Source organism: Lissotriton vulgaris, chromosome 3_1 (assembly GCF_964263255.1).
Source record: "Lissotriton vulgaris chromosome 3_1, aLisVul1.2, whole genome shotgun sequence".
Classification (NCBI taxonomy): domain Eukaryota; kingdom Metazoa; phylum Chordata; class Amphibia; order Caudata; family Salamandridae; genus Lissotriton; species Lissotriton vulgaris.
In genome coordinates this window covers 74,868,977-74,883,367 of record NC_141689.1, presented here as the reverse complement: position 1 = coordinate 74,883,367, position 14,391 = coordinate 74,868,977, and positions in this window count along the sequence as shown.

Sequence of the window (14,391 nt, the reverse complement as noted above, 5' to 3'; positions counted from 1 at the left end):
TAAGAAAGTCTCCCAATTCTTGTCCTGCAGTATCTTCCTTGCTGAAGACACCTCTAACTACTCTCGTTCTGTGGTAATCTGCGGCTGCAGTATATGTAGGGGGCAACAGAAACTAAACATAACATGTTCCCGAAAAATCAGGGGGCAACCATGTGTATGCTCTATCATAGCAGACAAAATACGAACCCTTAGCTGCTAAAAACGGTGGGGAAGTCTGGGACGCAAAAACATACGTCTCAGTACAAGCGCTCTTCCCTAACTGAGCTCTCTTATTCTTGCCATTACCTTGCAGAAAAAAATGACCACAATGGGGTACGATCCAAATCGGAGATGACCTTTTCCCTCGCTGCTTTTCACTCAGACTAACACCATATCCAGTCACGTTCCATCCAATATAAGCTAGTGTCTCATCTTTAGGAATAGTCTCATAGGAATTGATTCCTCTAATCATATCCACTATTCCCTTCACTAGAGCACTATTACTTGGATTATCTTTCATGGAACGCAGGGGGTAGACCTCATAGGCATAAATAAACATCGTCCTACATGCCCATACAGAACCATTATAGCTGAATGGCAGGACCAAATAAGGAATACCCTTATCCGTAGTATGAGGCATAAGCCCACACACCCAACAATTAGTGGTGTTCACAACCAACTGATGCTGATGCAGAAGTTGCACAAAGGAATTATTAACGAACTCTGATCTTCTAATCAGCTCATGTTCAGATAAAGGATGAAAAGAATGCAAAGGAGCAATAGTAGGAAAAGACATAGGTTGTGTGGTGGGTGCAAACGTCACTTGAAAAAGAGAAAACAACATATCCCACCAAAAACATCATCATGCTAAGTAGCATCAAAAGACACGTTATCAGAAAACATTTGCTACTCATTAGTTTACACAGTCTCGTCTTAAAGTTCATTTCTACAACAGCTCTCTCGATCTCAAAAAACTCCATCCTCTAACCGTGCTGTTCGCGGCAGTTGGTTCTCTTCTGCTTAGGTGTACGTCTGAATGTCCATGGGAACGCCCTAGAACAAACCAGAACCGTCAACGTTGTGTCTACCGGCTGTACACTCCAAGTCTTTATACCGTGACCCTACAGCTAAACCTGCATGGCGGTTCAAAAAAAAAAATAGGTCAAAACAGCTTTTCGGATGAGAGAGCGTAGTTTCAAAAGCAAAAAGGGACTACTTTATTTGACCATCGACTCTCGGTCGTAAATTATAGCGGCCTTTACCAGGCAATGTCTGATCACGAAACAACAACTCAGGCTCAGTAGTATCCAGTCTCAAAGAAGGGGACACAGCTTCTTGCAAGATATCGTCGTCCTCACGCTCAGAGCTTGTCCCAACCAAACGTGCATCACTGAATGGAGCGAACTTTGGCACAGTCTCAGTTTCTGAATCACCAACACCCTCATGGACCCACTGGCCGTATGGTAGAGGCAAAGAAACCCTCTTACAATGTACGCCGTGGATCCAGTTCTTCTTGCTGTGAACACTGGACAAAAGTACTTGGTGGGGTCCAGTCCAGTCCAGCGGAGCTGATCGCTCTTTGTCCGCGGAAAGTTTTGCACAAGCACCCACAAGCCAGGATCAGTGGCGTGTCCTGGACCTTCAGATGCTTGTGGGAGGGTATTGTGAACCTGTTGATGTAAGACACGCGATTTAGCCGTCAAATCATACAAATAATCAATCAGCACAGGATGTTCAATCTCGCTAAACTTTGTCGGCCTCGGCACTCCCCATATATTAGCCGGGTGACCAAATACGATCTCGTATGGACTAAGACCAATTCGAGAATGTACTGTAGTTCTACTTGACAAAAGTGCCAATGGCAAAGCATCGGGCCATTGGAGATCAGAACTCGCCTGAATCTTGGCTAACTTCAGTTTCAAAGTGCCATTGTAGCATTCGACTAAACCAGCTGATTGAGGGTGATTCGCAGCATGAAATTTCTGCCTTATGCCCAAACCTTCACACACTCTCTTCATGACTTGACCCACAAATTCACTTCCGTTATCACTCCACACCATCCTTGGCAAACCAAAGCTAGGGAAGAATTCCTTGAGTAGGGCTTTGGCTGTGGACAAGGCAGTATTATCTTTCAGGGTGTATGCTTCTACCCATCTCGAAAAGGCACAAACAACTACAAGTACGTATTTTAAGTTATTACATCTTTCCATGTGTATAAAATCCAATTGCAGCACCTCGAACGGATACGTCGGAGGCGCAAAGTGACCAGCTGGAGTTGGAGTTCCCTTGCCAGGATTATACATCAGACAAACCATGCAATTCTTGACCAGATTCTCCGCATACTTAGGAATTCCAGCATTCTGCCATACTGGAGCCAACAACTTACAATTCCCTTTCGCACTAATGTGAGCCATTCCATGTGCCATCGTAACCACTGCAAGTACATACGCATCAGGTGACAACCATCGCTGATGTTCCGACAACTCAACCCAACAACCAGTCGAATCCAATTTTCCCGTACTCTCTCTCCATACACTCAATTCTTTCTCAGTAGCTTCAGCCTGAATTGACTTCACACTCTCTATGGTATCCTCACACATTCCTCTATCCAGAACCCATCTTGCTGGACCCGCAACATACATTTGACTCATCACATCTTTCGCCGCTTCTTTCGCAACTTCATCCGCAAACGCATTACCACGACCAACGTCATCGGTAACCTTCTTATAGGCACTGCATTTCACGATCGCAACTTGCATTGGTAACGTAAGTGACTCAAGAAGCTCATTCACCAACTGATCATGCTGAATCTTCGTACCATGAGAAGTTAAGAACCCACGTTCTTTCCACAAGCGACCGAAACTATGAGCAACACCAAACGCATACTGGCTATCGGTATACACAGTCACTCTCTTTCCTTTCGACAACACACACGCTCTCGTCAGTGCAATCAACTCTGCTGCTTGAGCTGAATTTTGTGGGATACGTGCAGCTTCAACAATCCTATGTAAAGTCGTAACCGCATATGCTGCAGTCGTATCACCATTCGGAAGCTTAAAGCATGAACCATCTACCCATAAGCTACCATCGGACTTCACAAGAGGAGTGTCTTTCAAATCAATTCTACCCTTTGTTTCTTCCTCTGTCCTGAGAAAGCAATCATGCTGTTCCTGAACATCTGTCTCTACAGAAATCGGCAACAACGTAGCTGGATTCAACGTGTTGCATTGCTTTATATGCACATGACTCGCCAAAGCGTCAACTCGTAGCCTGACAATCGAGCACTAGTTGAGTGTTGTGTTTTCGTCCTGTTTAATAAAGTATCCACTGCATGTGGAACCATCACAATCAACGTATTATCCATCACTAAACCAGCAGACTGTCGGATAGAAACAGCCGCTGCCGCTCTCAAACAACTCGGCAACGCTCTAGCTACCGGATCCAAAGTCGACGAGAAATACGCACATGGACGCTGTTTATCGCCAAACTGCTGAGTCAGAACTGACACATCCTTCTCTCTCGTGGACATAGAGTGTAAAAGGCTTACTGTAGTTGGGGATACCCAACACAGGAGCCGAACACAATGCATCACGCAATTCAGAAAAACTACTCTGACATTTGTCAGACCAAGGAAGAGGATTCGGAGTATCCTTAAGTGTAAGTGCTAACAACGGTTTCGCAAGTAGTGAAAAATTTGCAATCCATTGCCTACAGTACGAAGTAATACCCAAGAATGCACGCACTTCTCTCTGTGTAGTTGGCACATTCATTTTCGCAATCGCTTGAATTCGTTCTGGAGTCAACCTTCTTCCCTCCTTCGATAAGAGATGACCTAAGTAGGTCACTTCTTGTCGACAATACTGCATCTTCGAAGGTGACACTTTATGACAAAGGTCAGACAAATGTCGCAACAAAGAAAGAGTAGCTTCTTTACAGATCTCCTCATTATCAGCAGCAACGAACAGATAGTCGACATACTGAATAAGAGCAGCACCATCAGGCAAGACAATCATATCAAGCTGTGTTTTCAAAGCCGGACTATAGATGGATGGACTTTCACAATAGCCTTGAGGAGCGCGCTTAAACCGGAAGCTTCGACCTCCTAAAGAGAAGCCGAAAATATCTCTACTCTCCTCTGCAACCGGGGTGCTGAAGAAAGCATACTTCAGATCAATCACCGAAAAACAGGTAGCTGAAGCAGGAATCATAGTCAGCAAAGCGGTAATGTCTGGAACAACCGGAAACTGTGGCACAACAATCTTGTTCACTTCGCGAAGATCGATCACAAACCTATACACAGGCGGTTGAAAAGAATCAGTACGTTTCAGGACAGGCAAAACCTGACTATTGCACACATTACCTCTCGTCTCTTCAATCACATCTTTCTCAATCAGGTCATAGATGATCGCTAAAAGCGCTCTTTCACCATCACTAGAAATCCTATATTTGGGAATACGTGGCAATCTAGCATTCGCTTTCAGCGTCACAACGTATGGTGGAATCTCCAAAATTAGGACCAGTAGCCCAAAGAGTATCAGGGAGAGAACGTAATTCCAATGGAATAGACAAATACATCGGAGAGATCACTCTCTTACCCAATGTAAGCTGTACTCCTGAAGGAGAACAATGCAATGTCGCATACAATCTCTTCAACAAATCCAAACGCAACAGATTCTCACCACAACCTGTCATTAGAATGAGGGGTGCTTCCAATTCACAATGTCCAACAGAAAGAGACAAAGAACTAGAAACTGGATTACGAACTGGGGCGCCAGAAAAACCTACCGAAACATTTGTCAAGCCAGACAAAGGTGCGCCAGGGAGTTTAGAGTGCTTGATAGAACTCTTCGCCGCACCAGTATCCAACAGAAAAGGCTCTGACACACCCGATGTAATCACTTCAACATAAGGTCCACTCTGATCTACTGGAACTGACACTACTCCCTCTCTTGTCTATGGCTATCCTAGCAATTATTACCATCAGCATTAAGCATGGGCGCATTTCGCGGATCCACGATCCACGAATTTGCGGAATTGCGTATTCGCGGATCCGCAAAATCCGCGAATTTGCGGATTTTGCAGGCTTTTTAAATGGGGGGTCTTCTGTGTGAGTTCAAGTGCCTCTTGTGTGTATAAATGGTCAGAGACCGATCAGAGCAGCAGATGAAGAGAAAGAAGCTCCTGGTCCCAGGAACAGCACAAGGATTGCGCTCGTGAAAGTCAAGGATACAAAGGCCTCTATCCAGCATCACAGCTGATTTTCGACTGTAGATTTGGGAAGAAGGCACACCTGCCCAGCCTCGACGACGCTCACGATTGGTTTTGGGCTGATGAATGATTCACTGAATTTGAGCTTCAACTAGTTCCAGCGACCATGTGTGTGTTACTATGCAATCGCCCCGAAGGGCGCAGGGGTCCCTTGAGTGAGCTGTCCATCATAGTGGGTAAATGGTGGGAAGACGGTGCACACCGCGAGTGTGTGAGCGGGGCCAAACGGGCGGGGCTTCCATGCGAGTTCACATGCCTCTTGCGTGTTTAAAAGGTCAGAGACCGATCAGAGCAGCAGATCAAGAGAAAGAAGCTCCTGGTCACAGGAACAGCATAAGGATTGCGCTCGTGAAAGTCAAAGATACAAAGGCCTCTATCCAGCATCACAGCTGATTTTTGACTGTAGATTTGGGAAGAAGGCACACCTGCCCAGCCTCGACAAAGCTCACGATTGTTTTTGGGCTGATGAATGAGTTACTGAATTTGAGCTTCAACTAGTTCCAGCGGCCATGTGTGTGTTACTATGCACACCGATGTGTGCAGGGGTCCCTTGAGTGAGCTGTCCATCCATCATCCTGTAACTATTTTAGGATGGCGCCGGCAAGCTGCCAGCGCCATCCTAAAATAGTTACTAAATTAGCTTCATCAGGAAGCACTAATAGATAAAATGAAGCTGGTGCTCGCGGATTCGCAGATTTTCGGTACATTCGCGGGAGTTCGCGGATTGCGGATTTACCGAAAATCTGCGAAATCCGCGAGTGGAACGGATTTTGCGCTCACGCTTAGTCAGCATTCTCACCCTCAACATATTAATCGTCAGCATAGTACTGAGTCGACTTACCAGACGCAACATTTTGTTGATTAAAACAATTCCTCGTATTCTGTGGAGGAAAGGAACGTGCATTCTGGGGAACACACCACATCCTCTACCTCTAGGAGCTTGCTGAACACCTCGACTTCTCACACCAGACACACCATTCGTACGCTGTAACAGAACCGGACAACTATGCTTGAAGTGGACTTCTTCTTTACAATACGCACACTGATTAGGACCTACAGGAACACGCTGCTGAGATCCTCTCTGAAACTGCTGGGGTTGCCCAGCCGAACATCTTAGATAAGGACTTCAAACTTGGCAATACAGTTGAAGACAGTTATACCCTCTTCTGTCAGTCCATAGCTAGCTCGCTGGATAAGTTAGCGCCCCTTCGGAAGTCGCGAGGGAGAGTGAACCGAGCCAGTCCTTGGTACACGAGCGAACTTCGCCAGCTCAAACTCGACTGTAAACGCGCGGAAAGGGTATGGAGGAAGCAGTACCTAGACTCCGAGAAAATTGCATTTAAGTCTGCTATGCATAAATATAAAGCTCAAATTAAGATAGCAAAAGCGACCTTCCTTGAACTTACTCTGAATCAGGCCCCAAACAAGGCTCAGGCCCTCTTTAAAATCGTTAAGGACCTGGCTCATCCGACCTGTGTGGCCAGCGCTGTTCCCTCGTCGCAAGCTCTTTGTGACTCTCTGGCGGATGCCTTTGAGGAAAAAATTCGTAAAATCCTAGCAGGTCTGCAGGACCCACGGAACTCTACCACTGAGGAGGGAGCTCCGGAGGAAATGGCCAGTCGACCCCTGCAGAGGGCTACCATTCTCTGTCAGGAAGCTCCGGTCTCGCCCTCCAGTCGACCCCGACCAGTTGAGCAGCCCTCCAGCCCGGGAGCTCCGGCGGCGGAAGCCAGTCGACCCCAGCTGAGTAGCCCTCCTTTGCTTCTGTTGGATCAGGCCCTCAGCTTGGGAGCTCCGTCTGAACTGCTCTCCCCTCGCGGCCCCTGATTCGGCTCCCTGCTCGGAAGCTCCGGCAATTGTAGCCAGTCGACCTCAGCAGGGTAGCCTTCTCCCTTTTCCGGTGGAGCCAGCTCTCAGTCTGGGAGCTCCGGCGAGCGAGGCCAGTCGACCCCAGCTGAGCGGCTCCTCTACCCCCACTTTGGATCAGGCTCTCTGCTTGGGAGCTCCGGAGATCGCTGCCAGTCGACCCCAGCAGAGAAGTCATCTTTCTCCTTCCTTGGAGTCGGCCCTCAGTTTGGGAGCTCCGGCGTGCGAGGCCAGTCGACCCCAGCTGAGTAGTTTTCCCCTTCCATCCTTGAAGGAGTTCGGCGATCTAGCCCTAACGATTTCTTCTGGCTCGCCTTTGGACCCTCTCCCCCCTAGACTCTGGAGGGTGTTTCAAGAGGACCTCTTCCAGCCCCTGCACGCCATCTGCTGTCAGTCATTCGAGACAGCTACTGTTCCAAGCTGCTGGAAGAAGGCAGTGGTATCCCCGCTTTTAAAAAAACCTACGCTCGACCCTGCCTGCCTTTCTAACTACCGGCCAATCTCCCTGCTCCCTTTTCCGGTTAAAATTATGGAAAAGCTGGTCACCCGTGCTCTGTCCAGTTTCCTAGAAGGGAACAGCTGGTTGGATGAGACGCAATTCGGCTTCCGCCCAGCACATGGGACGGAATCCGCGTTGGTGACCGTGTTAGACAACCTGCGGGCGCGAGTCGACAGTGGTCGGGCAGCATTCTTGGTGCTGCTCGACATGTCGGCCGCGTTCGACACGGTCAGCCATCCCACCCTGATTTCTAGGCTGGAGGAATGCGGGGTCAGGGACAAGGCCAGGGATTGGTTAATCTCCTACTTGGACTGCCGTCAGCAACGGGTTTCATTACCCCCCTTCAGTTCGGAGGAACGGAGAGTGGGACAAGGAGTACCTCAGGGCTCGGCCATCAGCCCTATACTCTTTAATGTCTACCTCCGCCCCCTAGTCCAGCTCATTAAAACCTTCGGTATCTCTGCATTTAATTATGCAGATGATACCCAGCTGGTCTTCTCTCTGGAGGGACAGGATGCAGTCACATTGGAGACCTTTCATCGGTGCATGCAGGCGACAGCGGAATGGCTCCGGCTGAACTCGTTACAGTTCAACGGAACTAAGACGGAGGTTTTACATTGCTCCACTGATCGAATTCCTCGTGACCTTCCAGTGGACTTCTGGCCTCCGTCCTTCTCAGAGACGGTGTCTGCGGCACAATCAGCGCGCAATTTAGGCGTCACTTTTGGGCCTAACCTGCAGTTGGATCTACATGTGAATAAGATCTCGTCAACATGTATGATGCTGATTCGTATGCTGCGCAAGGTCCTTCCTCTCCTCCCTGTGCAAGCCAGACCAGAAGTAGTGCGTTGTACCATCCTAAGTCGACTTGACTATTGTAACGCACTACTTCTGGAGGCCCCGGTAACACTCTTGGGCAAGTTGCAAAGGGTGCAAAACATCGCTGCTAAACTCGCCCTTTCTCGCCCTTACCATAGCTCTTCTACGGCAGCACTGCGAGAACTTCATTGGCTGCCAGTTCATCTTCGGGTGCGCTACAAAGCAGCATGTATTGTGTTCAGGGCTATTCACGATCTGGGCCCTATTCCTTTGCGGCGAATGTTTGCCTGGTACTGTCCATCTAGAGCCTTACGCTCTTCGTCATCCAGGCTACTGGTAGTCCCACGATTCCAGAGAGTGAGGATGGGGGGCCGCTCTTTCAGAGTAGCGGCAGCCAAACTCTGGAACTCTCTGCCTATATCCTTGAGAAGCCTTGGAGATCTCCTATCCTTCAGAAAGGCTTTAAAGACTCATCTTTTCCCCAGGATAGGCTGAGCTACTGTTTTCATTGAGTACGGGTCAAAGCGCCAGGATGCCCTTGGTGGTGACAGGTTGCGCTATATAAGTATGCCACAATACAATACAAATTGCTGAAATTCGCGCTGATTATAATCCCTATTCTCGTAATATTGTGCAGTAGCCAATATCTGGGCCGACGAAGAAACAGCCCATGAGCTCTCTGAATCCTTCAACTTATTACACAACTCGGGAAGCAAATTATGAACAAACTTATCTACGAACAACCTTTGGCCACCTTCCGTACTCATATCTTGACCACTGTGATCAATAAAAGTCTCTTCAAACCTAGTGAAGAAATCAGACACACTTTCATCTTTCTTCTGCTTGCATGCAGCTAACTTATCCCAATTCACTCGCATAGCAGGCATCAGAGTCTTCATATAATTAATAATCCTACCTGGGAGTTCTGCAACTAAAGCCTCAGGTTTAGCTCCACCACCCTGTTGACCATCTGCAGCTGTAATGTTAGCCCATGTATCACCTAACTCTTGCGCATGATTCTCATGACGAATCTTCGCCCACAAAGGCTGAGGAACTACATTACCAAACAGCATATCTATATCGGCTAAATTCATAATACGCGCATCAACTGTCTGTGACAACTCTTTGTAGTACCCTGCAGGATTTTTACGGGGGTCAGGTAGAGTCTGCTTAAGGGCCAAAACTTCAGCTCTCTTCCACGGAACATGTACCCAAACACGCTGAAAATGAGCCGGTACACCAGCAATACCCACATTAGCATTAGCCACAACTGCCTCTTTCCATACTGGAGGAACCTCTCTCAAAGGGTACTGTCTCGCTTTTCTCCTAACAGAAGGATCAGGCTCAAACAATGACCGAGAAGGACACTCACTCCTAAACGCAAGCAACGTCGCAACTGCTTTCTCAACATCGAAACCCACTATCGTTCCTTTCGCAAACTCGGACTGTACCTTAAACAATTCTGATGGAGTCTGACCCAACTCACCATCTTCCAATTCCTCACGGAGGAAAGTACACATGATATCGAAGACATACCTCTGCTTTGGTGCTTCCCATTGTCGGAAGACATCCATAACCGACTCTAAATCATACCTCAAAGAATTCGTAACCCATTTACGAGCCAAATGGTCCAACACTGCCCGCTCTTCGGGACCAGGAAACTGGCTACGTAATTGCTTACGCGCCGAAACAGGGGTCACAGTCAATGACCCAAAGAAAGGAGACAAAAGACCAGTAACAGTATCAGTCATTCTCTGCCGAACAGAAGAAGTTGTCAGAAGGACAGGAGACAAAGCAGACTGAGATGAAACAAACGTAGGATTAGTAGCAGAAGAAGTAGCAAGTACAGGAGAAAAAGTCATAGGAATTTGAGGCAGAACTGATAGCAAAGTCGGCGGCCCTAGAGAAGGCTGCGCCAGAGGAGAAGAAACCAGCTGAAGAGGAGCTGGCGACTGAGCCACAACAGGAGGCACAACAACTGGAGGTTGCGCAACTAAAGGCTGCGGAGGTGCCGTAGCACTCTGCACATAAGGGGGTGGCGAACTCAACAAATGTGACATCAAAGGATCCTTTTCAGAGTCCTTCGTTGCACCTTGTAGAATAGGTGACAAAACTGGATAACATTTATCGATGGCCATTTTATGTTGCCTGTGCAACTCTTCACTCGCTTGATCTTCTTCATTCTCTTTAAACTGCCTAGCCGCTTGCATTATCGATATACCCTTCTCTCTTTTATCTCTTTTAGCTTGTTTAATTTCTCTCTGTTTGGCTTCCTTACGCCAGAGGCGGAAAGAGTCAAACATCGCCGGCCGGGCTTTCTTCTTAAATAGTTTAACTTCCAAATTATCTAAAATCTCTGTGTCATAGTGTTATGGCAGAGTTTTTGGCTCTATTTAGCAGTGATATAGATCTTAGTCTTGCTCACATCTAGGATAGGTATTCTTAGCTTGTGTTGGCCCTTTTAAGCCCTTTCTTCCAGACCTAGAAGAGGATAGCTGCTTAATATGATGATAGATCCTTTATTCTTGACTCTAACCTGTCTATTGCCTATTGGCTTTGACATACTTGACACATTGGTATGGTTTATGTAGGTATTCTGACAGAGCTAAGGGGCATTTCATCCCTTTCAGGCCTACAGGCCTAGAACTAGAGCGACTCCATCTTGAGGGAGCTGAGAGGCTTTTTAGAGTAAAGGTAAAGTTTATAGTTAAGCTGTTGTTCGCTTGGAGAGAACCGGCTCAGGCTGGCCCTTATCGAAGGAATGTATTTTTCTCCACTCCGAAGACACAACTTCAGGCTGGCCAGCTGGGAACGTGTCCTTGGTACGGGGAGGTACAAGAATTTGGTGGGCGGCAGGTTACTGGCCGTAACTTTCCATGAAAGGACAAGCTTCCATATTAGCGAGCTACAGGAGAGGAGGAGTGGTCAGTTCAGCGTGGTGTTCATTCCAGCTTGTGTGCAGTTCAGCCTGGAGCTCAGAACAGCTTGGAGCTCAGAACAGCTGGGAGCTCAGTTCAGCTTGGAGCTCAGTTCAGCTTGGAGAGAGAGAGAGAATGCCTGCTGGAGCTGCAGAATAGAGTGCAGTTCTTGAATGGAGAAAGAAGGCAGACGATTGCTGAAGATGAGGAGAGAGAGCAGTGCAGAGGGCATCAAAGAAGGCTGTCAGCTGGAGCAACTGAACCAGAGGCGTGGTGATGTGGTGAAGGAGGGAGAGACAGAGAGAGCCCTAATCCCACCAGAGGCAGAGAGAGAAATCTTCCTTCTAATAGGTGAGGTAGTCTGAATTAGTTACACTTACACTTACACTTTAATCTTGTTCTTATTCCCTAGGCTATTGTATGTCTAATCTTTTCCCTTTCAGCGGTGTGTTCCTGTTACCCCGCAAATAAATTGTATGTTTAATCCTTTTCTTTCAGCGGTGTGTTAAAGTTACTGCTAGTTATAGAGACCCCATAGTTTTGTATATGTATACTTTATTATTGTTACAATAAATGACCCCATTTTAATTAGTGAATTAGTGTGCATGAGTTTTTTTATGATAAAGCTAACCTGGCTTCTAGCCAGTTGCCGTTGAGCCACTGATGGATCAGAAGGGAGTAGGAGCGCTTAAATCAAGAAATAACTCAATCACATAGTGTGTATATCTTTGTCCCCATACAGTGCGGGTAATCTTCTGTCCTGGTAGGTATTACTGTTTGAACAGATGCTACCCCTGATCAGGTAAGTAATAGTGAGGGAGAGAGGAGACCTGCAACTAAGGGACCACGGTAGTACACTCTCCCATAATCCTGTAAACAGCGTCTTCTGTTCCAAAGCATAGGTAACCTTTTTCTCCTAGTCAGATGTTACAGCCAGAACAGATGCTGCCCCTGATCCGGTAAGTCTGAATGAATAGAGAGAACAGGGAGCCCTTGAGCTAGGGAATTGTTGACACTAAGTAATTCGGCCATCCCATAATATTATTGTAGTAGCAGACCCTTAGTGAATAGACAGAGAGCTGAAGGTGTTCATAGGAATGTGGTCGTCGTTGATATACGGCGTTAGTGAGAGCGCTGGGGTGGATGACCAGCGTGTATACCCACAGGATTGTGGCTTGCGTAAGTGAGAGCGTCAGGGGGGATACTGGCGTGGAGATCTGCCGGATTGTAGATCATTTGGAAAACAGAGCATTGGGTTCTGCAGGCCCATGTGTAGACGCACCGGATTGTGTGTCATGTCTGCCCTGAGGTAGATCAGTCTGGGTCTGAGTGGCCGCGAGACTAACTGATGTATGAGTGTGGTGTAGGGTATGGATATCCCTAGTAATCAGTGAGTATTCTTAGTATCCCTATAGATTTAGTGGTGTTTTTAATAATATGAGCTTGTATATTGCGAGTTCCCCATCCTCAGGTAGGTACCCAGGTGCCTGGATAGATGGTCCTGAGGAAGGATGTGATTACGTTCTGGCTGGGTTGGAGGGGCCCCTAGGGGCTGATCCCATCTAATCAGAAAATCCAGCCATGACACATAGCTACCATGTTGGGGCCATTTTAAAACACAGTCTTTCCTAGTGTATCTAACCCATACTTCATTAAATGTAATGGGGCCCACGCCATGTTTAGAATAGAGTTCATAAGTCGGAATTCCAACCGGAGGTATCGGACACGAGTCCTCCAATCGGGAATCCCTGTTACAACCACAACAAAATATCTTTCCAAGTTTGCTAAGACCAGGCATCTTCGCTCACTAATCTAGCTTCAAACTTCAAGGGATTACCAAACACGATAGACGGAACCTCAGACTGAGCATCTCTCTGAACATGCGTCATCTGAATGAATCGGGAGGCATCCATCAATGACTAAGATTCACTGAATTTGCAATGCTTTAGGAAGGTATCAAGTCTTTTGACAAAAATATCCATCTTTTTACCAGCCTGCTACCTTGCCTGGTTGAAAATGTATTGGTATGATATTTAATCAACTTGCGATATTTTCTTTATCACTTATTTCACATCGTCATCTGCAAGGTGCATGAGTATTTGATGATCTTTTTGTCATCTACTTCTTCTAGGCATTAAGTCATCGAACATTTCGATCTATGCAGTCCATCTGGTGCCAATATTCTGCTTTTTGGTGGTATCGAATGGCGGTGGTGGTGCCAGGGACTTAGATGTGCTGTATTTGGCGCTCCTTTCAGCAGCCATTGAAACATTTCAGAATTCTGAAGGCATGTCAGTGTATGATATGCTACTTGCCACTATACACGCATCGGCAGCTCAACAGGGCTTAGTCATCACACCCAATTCGAGGTAGTGTGGGACTTCTCTCACTCGTGCTGGTAAGTACATTTGTACTTTCTGTAGTCGGTTATCACTGCCTTTAGCGTTTCTTTGCACCTAGACATCTCTGCTTCCAGCGCTTCTTTGTACCTGCTTGTTGCTGCTTGAGCATTTCTGTTTTGTATTGATGATGGCTCTGTGTTAACTCTTTGGAGCAGTATCTCTTCTTTCCGCCTTACCAGTAAGCTTCTAACGGTGCTCCTTTGTAGGGCCTTCACCTTCTTAGAGCGGCGCTATGACTCCACATGCGCCAATAGTAGATTGCTTCTTGGGCGCATGTGGCATGCATGTGCAGTTTGCTGGATCTCAGCCAACTCTCAGGGATAGCAGTCTCATTTCTTCGGGCCACGTTTCCCACTCTCGTCGCAGGTTGTAGCATCCACCACAGCTCTGGAGCAAGCAAATGACTATGCCACACACAGAGCACTGTAATACACTTCTTTATTCTTCGTTATGCAACCATTAACAGAACGCACTGCGTCATAGAGTACGTTGACCGCACCCAGACACATACCTCCCAACCGACCACTTAGCTTTGTGAGGAATCTGCCGAGGACCGCAAGGGTCCTACTGCAAATGTTCACAGGACACTACAGTTTCCTGTGACTTTGGTATACCTTGTGTGCCTAGGAGATGTCTTTAG